Source organism: Molossus molossus, unplaced genomic scaffold (genome assembly GCF_014108415.1).
Source record: "Molossus molossus isolate mMolMol1 unplaced genomic scaffold, mMolMol1.p scaffold_m16_p_2, whole genome shotgun sequence".
NCBI lineage: Eukaryota > Metazoa > Chordata > Mammalia > Chiroptera > Molossidae > Molossus > Molossus molossus.
Genome location: NW_023425355.1, coordinates 65850030 through 65867248, shown reverse-complemented (window position 1 = coordinate 65867248; position 17219 = coordinate 65850030). Strand labels below are relative to the sequence as shown.

Sequence of the window (17219 nt, the reverse complement as noted above, 5' to 3'; positions counted from 1 at the left end):
AAGAAGCCTGAAACACCAATCAGAAAGAATATATGTACCCCCATGTTTGGATAGATCCTTTCAATATTATGTAGTGGCCGTCTTTGTCTCTAGTTATGGTCTTCATTTTGAAATCTATTTTATCAGATATGAGAATTGCTACCCCAGCTTTTTTTTGCTTTCCATTTACTTGGAAAATTTTTTTCCATCCCTTCACTTTCAACCTATGTGAGTCCTTTGTTGAGAGGTGGGTCTCTTGTAAACAACATATAGATGAGTCATGCTTTCTTATCCAATCAGCTACTCTGTGTCTTTTTATGGGAGCATTCAATCCATTTACGTTTAAGGTGATTATTGATATGTACTTATTTATTGCCATTTTTGTTGAGTGTGGTTCTATTTTTCTTCCCATTTCTACTGCTAATCACAGCAGTCCTTTTAACATTTCTTACAGTGCTGGTTTGGTGCTAATGTATTCCCTTAGCCTTTTTTTGTCTGGGAAGCTCTTTATTTGATCTTCTATTTTGAATGATAGTCTTGCTGGGTAGAGTAGTCTTGGATTCAGATTCTTGTTTTTCATGACTTTGATTACTTCATGCCATTCTCTTCTGGCCTGTAGTGTTTCTTGTGAGAAGTCAGCTGAGAGCCTTATGGGGTTTCCTTTGTAGGTAACCTGTTGCTTACCTCTTACTGCTTTTAGGATTCTGTCTTTGTCTTTAATTTTTGGCATTTTAATTACTATGTGTCTTGGTGTGGGCCTGTTTGGGTTCTTCTTACTTGGGACTCTCTGTGCTTCTTGAACTTGAATGCCTTCTTCCGTCACCAAATTAGGGAAGTTTTCTCTCACTATTTTTTTGAATATATTCTCTATCCCTTGCTCATTTTCTTCTTCTTCGGGGACTCCTATGATGCGAATATTATTACGTTTCCAGTTGTCCCATAGTTCTCTTAAGCTGTCTTCCTGTTTTTTAATAGTTTTTTCCTTTTGGTTTTCTGATTGGTTGATTTTTTCTACCCTGTCTTCTAATTCACTGATCCGGTCCTCAGCTTCCTCTACTCTGCTTTTTAAACCTTCCAATGTGTTTTTCATTTCTCATATGTCATTTTTTATCTCTTCTTGTTGGTTTTTAATTTCCAATTGGCTTATTTTCAGTGTCTCTATGTCCTTACTCATGCTGTTCAGCTTCCTCAAGATCATGGCTCTGAATTCTAGCTCTGTTAATATGCCTAATTGCTCCACATTGATCTCATCTTTGGTGGAGGTCTCTTGCTCTTTCATTTGCCTTCTGTTTCTGTGTTTCACCATTTTGGCTATCACTGTGGGCTTTGGAGCCTGTCAAGTTCTCCCTGTGGGTGTTGGTGTTCTGCTGTTTGTGGCTCCTTGTCCTGTGTTTAGATGAGCGAGGGAGGACCCACGTTGAACACCACTGTCAAGTCTTACTTTCCTGGTTAAAGTTGCCAGCCCAGGAAAGGTACTGTTATCCTCTAGCTTTTTGCCTGGAGGCTAGCAGTCTAGGTTACTTGATGAGTTTTGGGTTGTCAGTTGATTGAAAAGCTCCCTCAGGTGCTCAGCAAAAGGGGCTTTCACGAGGGTGGGGCAGATGCTGGTCCTTAGTGAGCCTCAATTAGCACTTCAATGGCCCACAGGGTGGGGTTGATCTCCGAGGGAGGGGCTGCTGCCTCTCTCAGAGCCCTGGGAAGGAGCAATGTGGCCACCGTCCTGAGTGGCTGTACTCAGCCAAAGCTCTGAGCTCCCTCCAGATCTCAAGTGTCCTGACACAGTTCCAGTCCAGTCCGCCCTCCCTCTGCTGGAGCCCAAGGTGAGTGGCTGTGGCTGTTTCAGCCTCTGTCCCGGCTCTGCGCTGTGGAGCTGCCTGTGAGTGTATCCCGAGGGCGCAGCTCCCAGCTAAGGCCGCTGCGGACCTGCCGACCGTGGGCTCCCAGCCCCCGTCTTGCGCCTTCACAAGCCTACCGGGATGGAGTCAGTGTCCCTCGTTATATGGTCCTCGCAAGCTGCTTTTCTGTTGGTTTTTCCCGTCGTTTTGTCTGTGTTATAGTTGTAATTCCAGTTTGGTTCTGGGAGACGTTCTGTGTAGCTTCCGTTCAGTCCGCCGCCATTTGTCCTCTGATGTGTACCCCCATGTTTGTAGCAGCACTAGTTACAATAGCTGAGATCTGGAAACAGCCCAAATATTCATATGTAGATTTATGGATAAAAAAGATGTGGTACATATACACAATGGAGTACTATGCAGCGGTAAGGAAGAAGGATCTCTTATTCTTTGAGACGACATGGAGGGACCTGGAAAGTATTATCTTAAGAAAACAAGCCAAACAGAGAAAGACAAATATCATATGATCTCAGTTATTTGTGGAATATAATGAACATAACAGTCTGAGGAATGGGGTAGTCCCAGAGACATGGAAGTAGGGTACAGACTGACAATCCCCAGAAGAGGGACTGGTGGGGGAGAGATAAACCACAGAACTTATATGCATGTATGCATGAACAATGGACATGGACAACAAAGCTGGGGACAGGTCGGGGAGTGTGGGAGAGGGGGGAATCAGTAGGGGAAATAGGAGAAACATCTGTAACAAAAATAAATCAATTAATAAAAAAAATTTAAAAAAAAAACAAGAAAGAACAAAATCACTTTCACTATCAGATCTTATTACATTTCTTTTTTGTCATTTTGGTGGTCTAATATCTAAGTCATTACTGCCTTCTGATGAACTATCAATTTTTACATCACTACAATATATTTCAAAATCACTCAGACAATCATATAAAGTGTCTGCATGTAATTAATTGAAAAATTCTTCACCTTCACGATCTGTCATGGTTGAAACTTTTGTAATACTATAATTGCGATATAAACTTAAATATCAAGAAGTCACCTTTTTAAAATAATAAACTGAGCATCATTGAACACAAGAAAAAAAGATTTTTCAATATTCTTAATATGTATGTTCAAACTGCAAGCAGTTAGAAGATAGTCCAAGTTCAGATGGCTGGACACTGTGATTTTTTTGTTTTTGTTTACTGTACCCTTGATTTTGCGGCCTCACGCCCAGAGGAGTGGGAAGAAAAGGAGTCCACATGAGAATATAAAATGGTGTGCTGGTTTTCGAACTTCAACCCTTAGGGCAAAGTGTCGCAAATACAATAATTCTACATTACCCTGAGTTTCAAACATTGAAATAACTAATGCAAGTGCAAACACGAGTTACCTCATAATCGGTCAACATTTGGTCATAAAAACATGAGTTACCTTGTGATCAGTGAACAAGGTGTTAACATACATTTTTACTGACATTTTAGAGAGAAAGAAAGGGAGAGAGAGATAGAAACATTGATGTGAGAGAGAAACATGGATCGGCTGCTTCCTGTACGACCCTTACTGGGGATCAAGCCTGGACTTTCAATTCATAGGACAATTCTCAACCCACTGAGCAACATTGGCTGGGTGAATGTTGTAGTCTCTTAAATGCTAGACAGTCTGTATTAGGCCAAAAAATGTGAAATCACTAAAGGACTAAAATTGTCTTCCAACTTTGCGAGTGGTGAAGTAGAATCTTGGAATTTGTACCTCAGAGCTGAGGACCAGCAGAGCAAAAGCAAAACTACAAAGAGTGACAGTTTGTTCCAAGAAGAGCTCTGTGGGTTATAAGGAAAAATAAGAAGCCTAAAATGAAGGAAAGTGTTGTAGTTTACTAAATTAAAGTCGGTGGGACTCAGAGCCAAATATTACTGAGCTTACTAACTGTTCTTGAATCTACATTGCCATGGAGAAGCATGTCTTATACTAATTAACTTAACAGGAGTCTGTATTTGCAGATTATATGTTCATCTTTATACACAAAGTTGCTTCATTCACATATCTATAATTTTTTTCTTACAACATATGAAGTAATTTTAACACTTTAATTTATTTCCCACTTTGGGTTTCAGTATTTGTGATCCAGGTTTAATGAAAACTTTATCAAGAATTGACTCTATGTAAGTCCTGTGCCCAGCCTTTCAAAATCTATTTTTCAGGGACCTCCAACATGATAGAGTAGAAACAGAGTTTTTAATTTTTTCTGGTTTTATGACTGCTTAGCACTTTTTTGTTTAAATGTATCTTTTAAAAATTTTTTAATTTTATTGCTGACAATATTACATGTCTCCCACTTTCTCCATTTTTGCCTCCCTCCACCCCACACCAGGTCCTCCCCATGCTATTGTCTGTGTCCAAGGGTTATGCATATATGCAAATATGTTCTTTGGTTAATCTCTTCTTGTCCCCTCTACCCCGCTCCCCTCTGAGATCTGTTATTCTGTTCCATGCATCCATTCCTCTAGATATATTTTGTTCATTAGTTTATTTTGTTCTTTAGATTCACTTATAAGTAAGATTATGTGATATTTGTCTTTCTTCAACTGGCTTATTGCACTTATTGTAATAGTGTCCAGGTCCACCAATGCTGTTTCAAAGTGTAAGAAATCTTTTTTTTTATAGTATTTCATTGTATACATGTACCACAACCTTTTTATCCACTCATGCACTGATGTGCATTTGGACATTTTCAGATCTTAGCTATTGTAAATAAAGTTGCTATGAACATAGGCATGGATACATTGCTTCTGATTGGTGTTTTGAAATTCTTAGGATATGTTCCCAGAAATAAAATTGCTGGGTCAAATGGCAGATCCATTTTTATTATTTATTTATTTATTTCATTGTTTATTTAATTTACCTAATCATTTTTTATTTAATTACTTAATTTTTGTTACAGATGTTTCTCCTTCTTACCCCACTGATTACCCCAGCCCCTTCCCTCCCTATCCTGTCCCCTGCTTTGTTGTCCATTTCCATTGTTCATGCAAACATGTATATAAGTTCTGTGGTTGATCTCTCCAACAACCCCTCTCTGGGGATTGTCAGTCTGTGCCCCACTTCCACGTATCTGGGACTATCTCATTCCTCAGACTGTTATGTGCATTATATTCCACAAATAACTGAGATCATATGATACTTGTCTTTTTCCGTTTGGCTTGTTAAACGTAGGATAATACTTTTCAGGTTCCTCCATGTCATCCAAAAAATAAGAGATCTTTCTTTCTTACAGCTGCATAGTATTCCATTGTGTATATGTACCACAGCTTTTTTACCATTCATATACTGATGGACATTTGGGCTGTTTCCAGATCTCAGCTATTATAAATAGTGCTGCTACGAACATAGCGGTACATATATTCTTTCTGATTGGTGTTTTAGACTTCTTAGTGTATGTTCCTAGAAGTGGGATCACTGGGTCAAATGGAAGTTCAGTTTGTAATTTTCTGAGGTAACACCATATTGTTTTCCATAGTGGCTGCACCAGTCTGCATTCCCTCCAGCAGTGCACTAGAGTCCCCTTTTCTCCACACCCTCGCCAACATTTGTTGTTTGATGATTTGTTGATGGCGGCCATTCTGACAGGTGTGAGGTGATACCTCATTGTTCTTTTAATTTGCATCTCTCTGATGATTAGTGATCTTGAGAATTTCTTCATATCTCTCTTAGACGTTTGTATGTCCTATTGGAAGAGGTGTCAAATTCATTTATTAAGTCTAGTAAATTTTTGATGGAGTCTTTGGGGTTTTCAACTTACAGTATCATTTTATCTGTGAATCATGACAGTTTGTCTACCTCCTTTCCCATTTGGATCCCTTTTATTTTTTCTTCCTGTCTAATTGCTGTGGCTAAGACTTCCAGTACTATGTTAAATAAGAGTGTCAAAAGTGGGCATCCTTGTCTTGTTCTTGTTCTTAAGGGAAATGATTTTAGTTGTTGTCCATTGAGTATGATGTTGGCTGTAGGTCTTTCATATATGGCCTTTATTATGTCGAGATATGATCCTTGTATTTTCACATTGCTGAGCATTTTTATCACATATGGATGCTGGATTTTGTCAAAGGCTTTTTCAGCATCTATTGGTATGATCATGTGGCTTTTATTCTTCATTTTATTTATGTGGTGTATCACATTTAATGATTTGCAAATATTATACCAGCTTTGCATCCCTGAAAAGAATCTCACGTGGTCATGGTGAATAATTTTTTTGATGTATTGCTGGATCCGATATTCTATCATTTTGTTCAGGATTTTGAGACTATGTTCATCAGGGATATTGGCCTATAGTTTTTTTTTCTTTGTAATGTATTTTTCTGGTTTTGGAATTAGAATTACGCTGGCCTTGTAAAACAAGTTTGGAAGTCTTCTTTCTTTCTGAATTTTTTTGAAATAGTTTGAGGAGAATGGTTGTTAGTTCTTTTTTGAATATTCAGTAAAACTCCTCTGTGAAGCCATCGGGCCTGGGCTTTTGTTTGATGGGAGAGCCTGGATTACATCTTCAATTTCTTCTGTTGTTATTGGTCTGTTCAAGTTTTCTATCTCTTCCTGATCCAGTTTGGGAGACTATGTGTTTCTAGAAGTTTTTCCATTTTGCTTAGATTGTCAAATTTTTGCCATATAATTGTTCATAGTAGTTGTTAACGATCTTTTGGGTTTATGTGGTGTCAGTTGTTAGTTCTCTTTCATTTCTGATTTTGTGAATTTGGGTTCTCTATCTTTCTTTCTTGGTGTGTCTAGCTAAGGATCCATCCATCTTGATTATCTTTTTTAAAAACCAGATCTTTGCCCTGGCCAGTTTGGCTCACCGGTTAGAGCGTCGGCCTGCGGTCCGGAGAGACCCGGGTTCGGTTCCCGCTAAGGGCATGTACTTCGGTTGCAGTTTGTCCCCGGCCCTGGTTGGTCGTGCGGGTGGCAGCCACTCGATGTGTCCCCTCACGTTGATGTTTCTCTCTCTCTCTCTCCCTTCCTCTCTTTCCCTCCCACTCTATCTGTATAAAAAAAAAAAAATGAAAAAAATATCCTTGGGTGAGGATAAAAAAAAAAAAACAGATCTTTATTTCATTGATCCTTTGAATTGTTTTTTTGGACTTTATGTCATTTATTTCCGCTCTGATCTTTACTATTTCCTTCCTTCTACTTGCTCTGGGATTTTCTTTCTGTTTGCTTTCTAGTTCTTTACATTGTGAAGTTAGATAGTCAATTAGAAATTTTTCTTGTTTTTAGAGGTAGGCCTGTAGTGCTATGAACTTTCCTCTCAGGACTGTTTTTGCTATATCCCATAAATTTTGTGTTGTTGTGTGTTCATTTTTATTGGTTTTCAGGAAGTTTTTAATTTCTTTTTTGATCTTCGTGGTAACCCATTTGTTGTTTAATAACATGCTATTTAGCCTCCATATGTTCAAATGTCTTTGCACGTTCTTGTTGGAATTGATTTCTAGTTTCATGCCATTGTGATCTGAGAAGATGCTTGATATCATTTCAATCTTCTTGATCCTGTAGAGACTCAATTTGTGTCCTAATATGTGGTCTACCTTTGAGAATGTTCCATGTGCACTTGAGAAGAATGTGAACTCTGTAGTTTTAGAGTGTAATTCTCTGTAGATATCTATTAAATCCATTAGGTCTAGTGCTTCCTTTAGAGTCTCTGTTTCCTTGCTAAGTTTTTGTCTAGAACATCTATCCAGTGATGTGAGCGGGGTGTTGAAGTCCCCTGCTATAATTGTATTGCTATCAATTTTTCCATTATTGTATTCCAGAAGATTTTTAATATATTTTGGTGCTCCTGTATTGGGTGCATATATGTTTATCTAGGTTATATCTTTCTGTTGGATAGATCCTTTCATATGATGTAGTGGCCTTCTTTGTCTCTAGTTATGGCCTTCATTTTGAAATCTTTTTTTTCAGATATGAGTATTGCTACCCTAGCTTTTTTATTTCATTTCCGTTTGCTTAGAAGTTTTTTGTTTTTTGTTTTTTTTCAATTCCTTCACTTTCAATTTATGTGTCTTTTGTTGTGAGGTGGGTCTCTTGCAAACAACATACAGATGAGTCATGTTTTCTTATCCAGTCAGCTAATCTGTGTCTCTTTATTGGAGCATTTAATCCATTTATATTTAAAGTGATTATTGATTTGTACTTATTTAGTGCCATTTTTGTTTAGTGTGGTTCTATTTTTCTTCCTATTTCTCCTGTTAATTACAGCAGTCCTTTTAACATTTCTTGCAGTGCTGATCTGGTGCTAATGTATCCCCTTAGCCTTCTTATGTCTGGAAAGCTCTTTATTTGACCTTCTATTTTGAATGATAGCTTTGCTGGGTAGAGTCGTTTTGTATTCAGATCTTTGTTTTTCATGACCTTGATTACCTCATGCCATTCCCTTCTGGCCTGTAGTGTTCTGTTGAGAAGTCAGTAGGTAACCTGTTGCTTATTTCTTGTTGCCTTTAGGATTCTCTTTTTGTCTTTCATTTTGGGCATTTTAATTACTATGTGTTTTGGTGTGGGCCTGTTTGGGTTCTTCTTACTTGGGGTTCTCTGTGCTTTTTGAACTTGAATGCCTTCTTCCTTCACTAAATTAGAAAATGTTTCTGTAACTATTTCTACAAATATATTCTGTAACCCTTACTAATTTTCTTCTTCTTTGAAGACTCCTATGATGCTTATATTTTTACGTTTCCAATTGTCCCACAGTTCTGTTAATCTCTTTTTCTGTTTTTTAATTTTTTTTTTTTTTTTGGTTTTCTGATTGGTTCATTTTTTCTACCCTGTCTTCTAATTCACTTCTCTGGTCCTCTGCTTCCTCTACTCTTCTGTTTAGACCTTCCAATGTGTTCTTTATTTCTGATATGTCATTCTTCATTTTTTCTTGGTGGTTTTTAAATTCCAACTGGTTGATTTTCAACATTTCTATGTTTTTACTCATGGTGCTCATGTCCTTACACATGCTTCCTCAAGATTATGGCTCTGAATTCTAGTTCTGTTAACTCTCTTAACTGTACCTCATTTATTACATTTTTAGTAGAGTTTTCTTGGTCTTTCATTTGGCATTTGTTTCTTTGTTTCACCACGTTGGCTATCACAGTGGGCTTTGGAACCTGCTAAATTTTTCCTGTTGGTGTTTGTGTTCTGCTGTTTGTGGCACCCTTTTCTGGTGTGGATGAGCATGTGAGGACCCACGTTAAACACCACTGCTCACGTCTTATGTTATCGGGCAGAGTTGCAAGCCCAGGGGTGGTTCAGTTATTCTCTAGCATTTTGCCTGGAGCTATTAGTCATAGTTACGTGAAGAGTCTTGCCCTCTCAGTTGAATGAAAAACTTTCTCAGTTGTTCAGCATAAGAAAATTTTTTGAGGGTGGGGCAGATGCTGGTTGTTAATGGACCTCAATTTGCATTTCAATGGCCAACTTGTGGGGTTGAATCCCCTAGGGCAGGGCCGCTGTCTCTCCCCAGAGCACTGGGAAGAAGTAAGATGACCACTGTCCTGCATGGCCACAACTCAGCATAAGCTCTGAGTGCCTTGCAAATCCCAAGTGTCCCCACACAGTTTCAGTCCAGTCCGCCCTTCCTCTGCCAGAACCCAAGGTGAATGGCTGTGGCTATTTTAGTGTCTGTCCTGGTCCATGCTGTGGAGCTGCTTGGGAGTTTAACCAGAGGGCACTGCTCACAGCAAAGGCCGCTGCTGTTTGTGGGCTCCCAGCCCCCCTCTTGTGTCTCCACAATCCTACCAGGTTTGTCAGTGTCCCTGGTTACATGGTGCTCCAAGCTGTGTTTCTGTTGCTTTTCCCTGACTCTTTGTCTTTATTTTCATTGTAATTCCAGTTTGGTCTTTGGAGATGGTTTGTGTAGCTTCCATTCACTTCACCGTCATATTTGAATCTCCAGCAGATACATTTTTAATGTTTTGAAGAACATCTATACTGTTTTCCACAGTGGCTAAATCAAGTCTGAATTCCTACCAGCCCTTGTCATTTGTTGATTTATTGATGGTAGCCATTCTGGCAGATGTGAGATTATTCCCCATTGTAGTTTTAATTTGCATCTCATTTAATTTGAACACATGGAGGTAAATAACATGTTATTAAACAATGAATGGGTCATAGAGGAGATCAAGGAAGAAATCAAAAACTTCCTGGAAACCAATGAAAATGAAGACACAACAACACAAAATCCATGGGATGCAGCAAAAGCAGTTCTAAGAGGGAAGTTCATAGCACTACAGGCCTACCTCAAAAAACAAGAAAAATCTCTCATAGACTATCTAACCTTGCAACTTAAAGAACTAGAGAGCAAAGAAAAAGAAAACCCCAAAGCAAGTAGAAGGAAGGAAATAGTAAAGATCAGAGCAGAAATAAACGACATAGAGACCAAAAAATCATTTCAAAGGTTCAATGAAACAAAGAGCTGGTTTTTCAAAAAGATAAGCAAGATTGATGGACCCTTAGCTAGACTCACCAAGAAACAAAGAGAGAGAACCCAAATGCACAAAATCAGAAATGAAAGAGGAGAAGTAACAACTGACGCCACAGAAATAAAAAAGATCGTTAACAACTACTGTGAACAATTATATGGCATCAAATTTGACAATTTAAGCGAAATGGAAAAATTTCTAGAAACACATAGTCTCCCAAAACTGAACTGGGAAGAAATAGATAACTTGAACAGACCAATATCAACAAATGAAATTGAAGATGTAATCAAGACTCTCCCAGCAAACAAAAGCCCAGGCCCGGATGGGTTCACGGGGAGTTTTACTGAACATTCAAAGAAGAACTAACACCCATTGTCCTCAAACAATTTCAAAAAATTCAAGAAAGAAGACTTAAAAACTCATTTTATGAATCCCGGATAATTCTAATTCCAAAACTAGAAAAAGACACAACAAAGAAAGAAAACTACAGACCAATATCACTGATGAACATAGACGCCAAAATCCTGAACAAAATACTAGCAAATCGGATCCAGCAATACACCAAAAAAATGATCCACCATGAGTAAGTGGGATTCATCCCGGAATGCAAGGCTGGTACAATATTTGCAAATCAATAAACGTGATACACCACATAAATAAAATGAAGAATAAAAACCACATGATCATATCAATAGATGCCGAAAAAGCCTTCGACAAAATCCAGCATCCATTTCTGATAAAAACACTCAGCAGTGTGGGAATAGAGGGATCATATCTAGACATAATAAAGGCCATATATGAAAGACCTACAGCCAACATTATACTCAATGGGCAAAAACTAAAAGCATTTCCCTTAAGAAGAGGAACAAGGCAAGGATGCCCACTTTCGCCACTCTTATTTAACATAGTACTGGAAGTCTTAGCCACAGCAATCAGAAAGTAATAAAAAAATAAAAGGGATCCAAATTGGAAAGGAGGAAGTGAAACTGTCATTATTTGCAGATGACATGATACTGTACATAGCAAACCCCAAAGACTCCATCAAAATTGACTAGACTTAATAAATCAATTTGACAATGTAGCAGGATACAAATTAACATCAGGAAATCGATGGAATAGTATCTCGCTTGCCTTCGACAGCAATAGAAGGGAGTGTCTTGGTCTGTAAGCGTGAGGCTGAGACCAGGGTTTTTTGTTTGTGTTTGACTCTGTAGTTTGGTCTGAGGCCTTCAGGAGCTTTCCTGGGGCAGTTGGCAGAAGCCGCCGCGACTGCCCCCGCCCCTCCCCTCTGTCCCTGGGACCCAGAGGGACAGAACCCATGTCACGCCCCTCATTGCTCACTGCTCCCTTCTCTATCGTTGTGTCCGCATAGCGCCTCCGGAATCAGAGGGTGCCTCATAGATGGCCAGCTTTCCTCTGAGGATTAACGAGAAAGAGATAGTGAGATCATGTACTATAGGTGAACTTCTGGCTCTAGCAGCTCCTTTGGACAAGAAATGTGGTCGTGAAAATTAGACTGTTGCTTTTGCTCCTGATGGTTAATACTTCGCTTGGTCCCAAGGACATTGTACAGTAAAGCTTGTTCCGTGGTCCCAGTGCCATAAGAACTTTCTCTTACATGGCACCAAGAATATCGCTAATTCAAGCAGTTTGAGAATGTCAAGACAAAAGTAATGGTGCTCAGAAAAATAAGCCTCATGAACACATTATAGATTGTGGTGATATAGTCTGGAGTCTTGCTTTTGGATCTTCGGTTCCAGAAAAACAGAGTCACTGTGTAAATATAGAATAGAATCGATTCAAATTCGGACAAGATCAGCTACTCCTTGCCACAGGGTTAAACAATGGGTGTATCAAAAGAAGGGATGTATATACAGGAAAACTCCTCCTTAACTTGGTAGATCATGCTGAAGTGGTCAGAGATTTAACTTTTGCTCCAGATGGGAGCCTGATCCTTGTGTCAGCTTCAAGAGACAAAACTCTGAGAGTGTGGGACCTGAAAGATGATGGAAACATGATGAAAGTATTGAGGGGCCATCAGAACTGGGTATACAGCTGTGCATTCTCTCCTGACTCTTCTACGCTGTGCTCAGTGGGAGCCAGTAAAGCAGTTTTCCTCTGGAATATGGATAAATATACCATGATACGGAAACTAGAAGGACATCACCATGATGTTGTAGCTTGTGACTTTTCTCCTGATGGAGCATTACTGGCTACTGCATCTTATGATACTCGAGTGTATATCTGGGATCCACATACTGGAGACATCCTGATGGAATTTGGGCACCTGTTTCCCCCACCTATTCCAATATTTGCTGGAGGAACAAATGACCGATGGGTACGATCTGTATCTTTTAGTCATGATGGACTGCATATTGCAAGCCTTGCTGATGATAAAATGGTGAGATTCTGGAGAATTGATGAGGATCATCCAGTACAAGTTGCACCTTTGAGCAATGGCCTTTGCTGTGCCTTTTCTACTGATGGCAGTGTTTTAGCTGCTGTGACACATGATGGAAGTGTGTATTTTTGGGCCACTTCAAGGCAAATCCCTAGCCTTCAACATTTATGTCGCATGTCGATCTGGAGAGTGATGCCCACTTAAGAAGTCCAGAAGCTGTCGATTCCTTCCAAGGTGTTGGAGTTTCTCTCCTATCATATTTAGAGGACTGCAAATATGAGTAGTAGGGACTGATGGAGCACACTATACAAAAACCTCAAGTTTTACTGACTTCAAGTACCTGTTTTCAAAGTTTAGACTACAGTAGACATACTCTGAACATTAAAAATGTAATTGTTTTTCTAAAATTTAACTGTGAAAACATACATACAGGTACATATTTATCTATAAGCTGCTATGTGTTGAATGGACCCTTCTGCTTCTCTAATCTTTAGCTCTGACATGTATATATTGCTTCAGTAGAGCCACAGTATGTATCTTTGCTGTAAAACACAAGAAATTATTTTATTCTGGGACACTGAGTTTAGATGGTAAATATTGACTTAAGAATGATGAATTGCCTCATATAAAATGGGGGAGGGGGCAGTTAGACAGCTGACTTGCAAATAAAACAAAGTTTTTGTATAGGAAAAGGATTTTGTTTTCCTTAACAGTGACATCTGACAGGTAGAGTTCGAATGTGGCATGATTCAATTAAAAACTGCCAGGATATAACTAGAGAAAGGGTGTCCTTTTTTCTCCCTCAAACTACTGCTGCAGACCTTAATTTTGGAAAGCAGCTTGTTACTTTACCCCTGTGATATAAAGTATTACAAATTTTAGTCAATTTGAAAATCCATCTACTGTATTATTTTATTGCTAAATATTTTGTTGTTTGTCATAAAGATCAGTTATTTTAAGACGATGGTTTTGTGCTTTTTGCAGTTTTGTTTATTTTACATGTATCTTATGTTTCTGCAGGGGTAATATTGGTGATTTACTTACCAAAGAGAAGCAATACATCATATCTACTTTTTTGCCTTCTGTTATTTATATTACCTGCAGATATTAAGAATGTATGTATTATGTAAAATGCTGATTATATATTTTTGTTGATTTTTAAATTAAAGACAAAAAATAAAAATAAATAAAAAAAATAAGGAATCGATGGCATTCTTATACACCAATGATGAACTCACAGAAAGAGAAACTAAGAAAACAATCCCATTTACCATTGCGGCAAAAAAATTAAGATACCTAGGAATAAACTTAACCAAAGAAATAAAGGACTTATTCGCAGAAAACTACAGGTCATTGAAAAAGAAATAGAGGAAGATATAAAAAAGTGGAAGCACATACCCTGTTCATGGATTGGGAGAATTAACATCATTAAAATGTCCATATTACCCAAAGCAATATATAAACTCGATGCAATCCCCATCAAAATACCAACGACATACTTCACAGAATTAGAACAAGTACTTCAAAAGTTCATATGGAACCAAAAAAGGCCTCGAATAGCCACAGCAATCTTGAAAAGGGAGAACAAAGTTGGAGGGATCACATTGCCAGATTTCAGGTTATACTACAAAGCCACTGTAATCAAAACAGACTGGTACTGGCACAAGAACAGGCATATACAACAGTGGAACAGAACAGAGAACCCAGAAATGGACCCAAGGCAATATGCTCAGTTAATATTTGACAAAGGTGGCAAGAGCATACAGTGGATAAAGGACAGCCCCTTTAATAAATGTTGCTGGGAAAATTGGACAGCTACATGCAGAAAAAGGAAACTAGACCATCAACTTACACCCTACACAAGAATAAACTCAAAATGAATAAAAGACTTTTAATGTAACTCATAAATCCATCAAAATCCTAGGAGAGACTGTAGTCAACAAAATTTCAGACATCATACGCTGCAGAATTTTTACTGACACATCACCTAAGGCAACAGAAACAAAGGAGAAAATGAACACATGGGACTACATCAAACTAAAAAGCTTCTGCACAGCTAAAGATACAATCATCAAAATGGAAAGGCAACCCACTATATGGGAGAGCATAATTGCCAATGATATATCAGATAAGGGGTTAATTTCCAATATATAGAGTGCTCATACAACTCAACAAAAGGAAGACAAAGAACTCAATTAAAAAATGGGCAGAGGAACTAAATAGACACCTCTCCAAACAGGACATACAAATGGCCAAGAGACATATGAAGAAATGCTCATCATCACTAATCATCAGAGAGATGCAAATTAAAACAACAATGAGGTCTCACCTCACATCTGTCAGAATGGCTGCCATCAACAAATCATCAAACAACAAGTGTTGGCGAGGGTGTGGAGAAAAGGGGACTCTAGTACACTGCTGGTGGGAATGCAGACTGGTGCAGCCACTATGAAAAACAATATGGTGTTACCTCAAGAAATCAGAAATTGAACTTCCATTTGACCCAGTGATCCCACTTCTATGATTATACCCTAAGAAGCCTGAAACACCAATCAGAAAGAATATATGTACCCCCATGTTTGTAGCAGCACTATTTACAATAGCTAAGATCTGGAAATAGCCCAAGTGTCCAACAGTAGACAAATGGATAAAAAAGCAGTGATACATATACACAATGGAGTACTATGCAGTTGTAAGAAAGAAAGAAAGATCTCTTATCCTTTGAGAGTTCATAGAGGGACCTGGAAATTATCATCCCAAGTGAAACAAGCCAAACAGAGAAAGACAAGTATCATATGATCTCATTTATTTGTGGAATATAATGAACATAACAATCTGAGGAATGGGGTAGTCCAAGAGATGTGGAAGTGGGGTACAGACTGACAATCCCCTGAAAATGGGGTGGTGGGGGAGAGATAAAGCACAGAAATTATATGCATGTATGTATGGATAAGTAACTGGGGACAGGGCATTGAGGGAGAGGAAGGGGAGAATCAGTGGAGAAAAAGGAGAAACATCTGTAACAAAAATTAATTAATAAAAATTAATTAATTAAAAAAAGAAATTGATGGTATTCTTCTACACCAATGATGAACTCACAGAAAGAGAAACTAAGAAAACATGCCCATTTACCATTGTGCACACAAATTAAGATAACTAGGAGTAAACTTAAGCAAAGAAATGAAGGACCTATTCATGGAAAATTACAGGTCATCGAAAAAAAAAAAAAATAGAGGAAAACATTAAAAAGTGGAAGCACAGCCCTGGCCGGTTTGGCTCAGCAGTTGGAGCGTCGGCCTGCGGTACAGAGAGACCCGGGTTTGGTTCCCGCTAAGGGCACGTATCTCGGTTGCAATTTTTCCCCGGCCCTGGTTGGTCATGCGGGTGGCAGCCACTCGATGTGTCCCCTCACATCGATGTTTCTCTCTCTCTCTCTTCCTCTCTCTCCCTCCTGCTCTATCTGAACAAAAAATGGAAAGATGTCCTCGGGTGAAGATAAAAAAAAAAAAAAAAAAAAAAGAACCTAATTAAAAAATGGGCAGTGGAACTAAATAGACACCTCTCCAAACAGGACATACAAATGGCTAAGAGACATATGAAGAAAAGCTCAACATCACTTATCATCAGAGAGATACAAATTAAAAAAGCTATGTGGTATCACCTCCCACCTGTCAGAATGGCCCCCATCAACAAATCATCAAACAACAAGTATTGGCGAGGGTGTGGAGAAAAGGGGATTCTAGTGCACTGCTGGTGAGAATGCAGACTGGTGCAGCCTCTATGGAAAACAATATGGTGTTACCTCAAAAAATAAAAAATTCAACTGCCATATGATCCAGTGATCCTACTTCGAGAAATATACCCTAAGAAGCCTGAAACACCAATCAGAAAGAATATATGTATCTCCAAGTTCGTAGCAGTACTATTTACAATAGGTAAGATCTGGAAAGAGCCCAAATATCCATATGTAGATTTATGAATAAAAAATGTGGTACATATACACAATGGAGTACTATGCAGTTGTAAGAAAGAAAGATGTCTTATCATTTGACAGGACATGGAGGGACCTGGAAAATAATATCCTAGAGGAAAAAGCCAGAGAAAGATAAGTATCATATAGTCTCCCCTATTTGTGGTCTATAATGAACATAAAAGTCTGAGGAATGCGATAGTCCCAGAGACATAAAAGTGGGATAAAGACTGATAATCTCCAGAAGAGGGGGTGGTGGGGGAGAGATAAACCACAGAAAATATATACATGTATACCTGAAAATTGGACAAGGACAACAACACTGGGGACAGTGTGTGGAGGGAGGGGGATGGGGGTATCAGTGGGGTAAAAGGAGAAACATCTGTAACAAAAATAAATTAATTAATTTTCAAAAATAGATGAGTGGATAAAAAAGCAGTGGTACATATACACAGTGGAGTACTATGCAGCTGTGTGAAGGAAAGATCGTTTATTCTTGAGTTTACATGGAGGGACCTGGAGAGTATTATGCTATGCAATATAAGCTAATCAGAGTAAGACAAATACCACATGATCTTAAT

The 17219-nt window shown here is 38.5% G+C and overlaps 1 pseudogene; it reads left to right on the top strand.

The window, feature by feature from the left end:
• The first annotated feature begins 11668 nt into the window (after positions 1-11668).
• Positions 11669-12872, top strand: LOC118636231 (annotated as a pseudogene).
• Positions 12873-17219: the final 4347 nt, after the last annotated feature.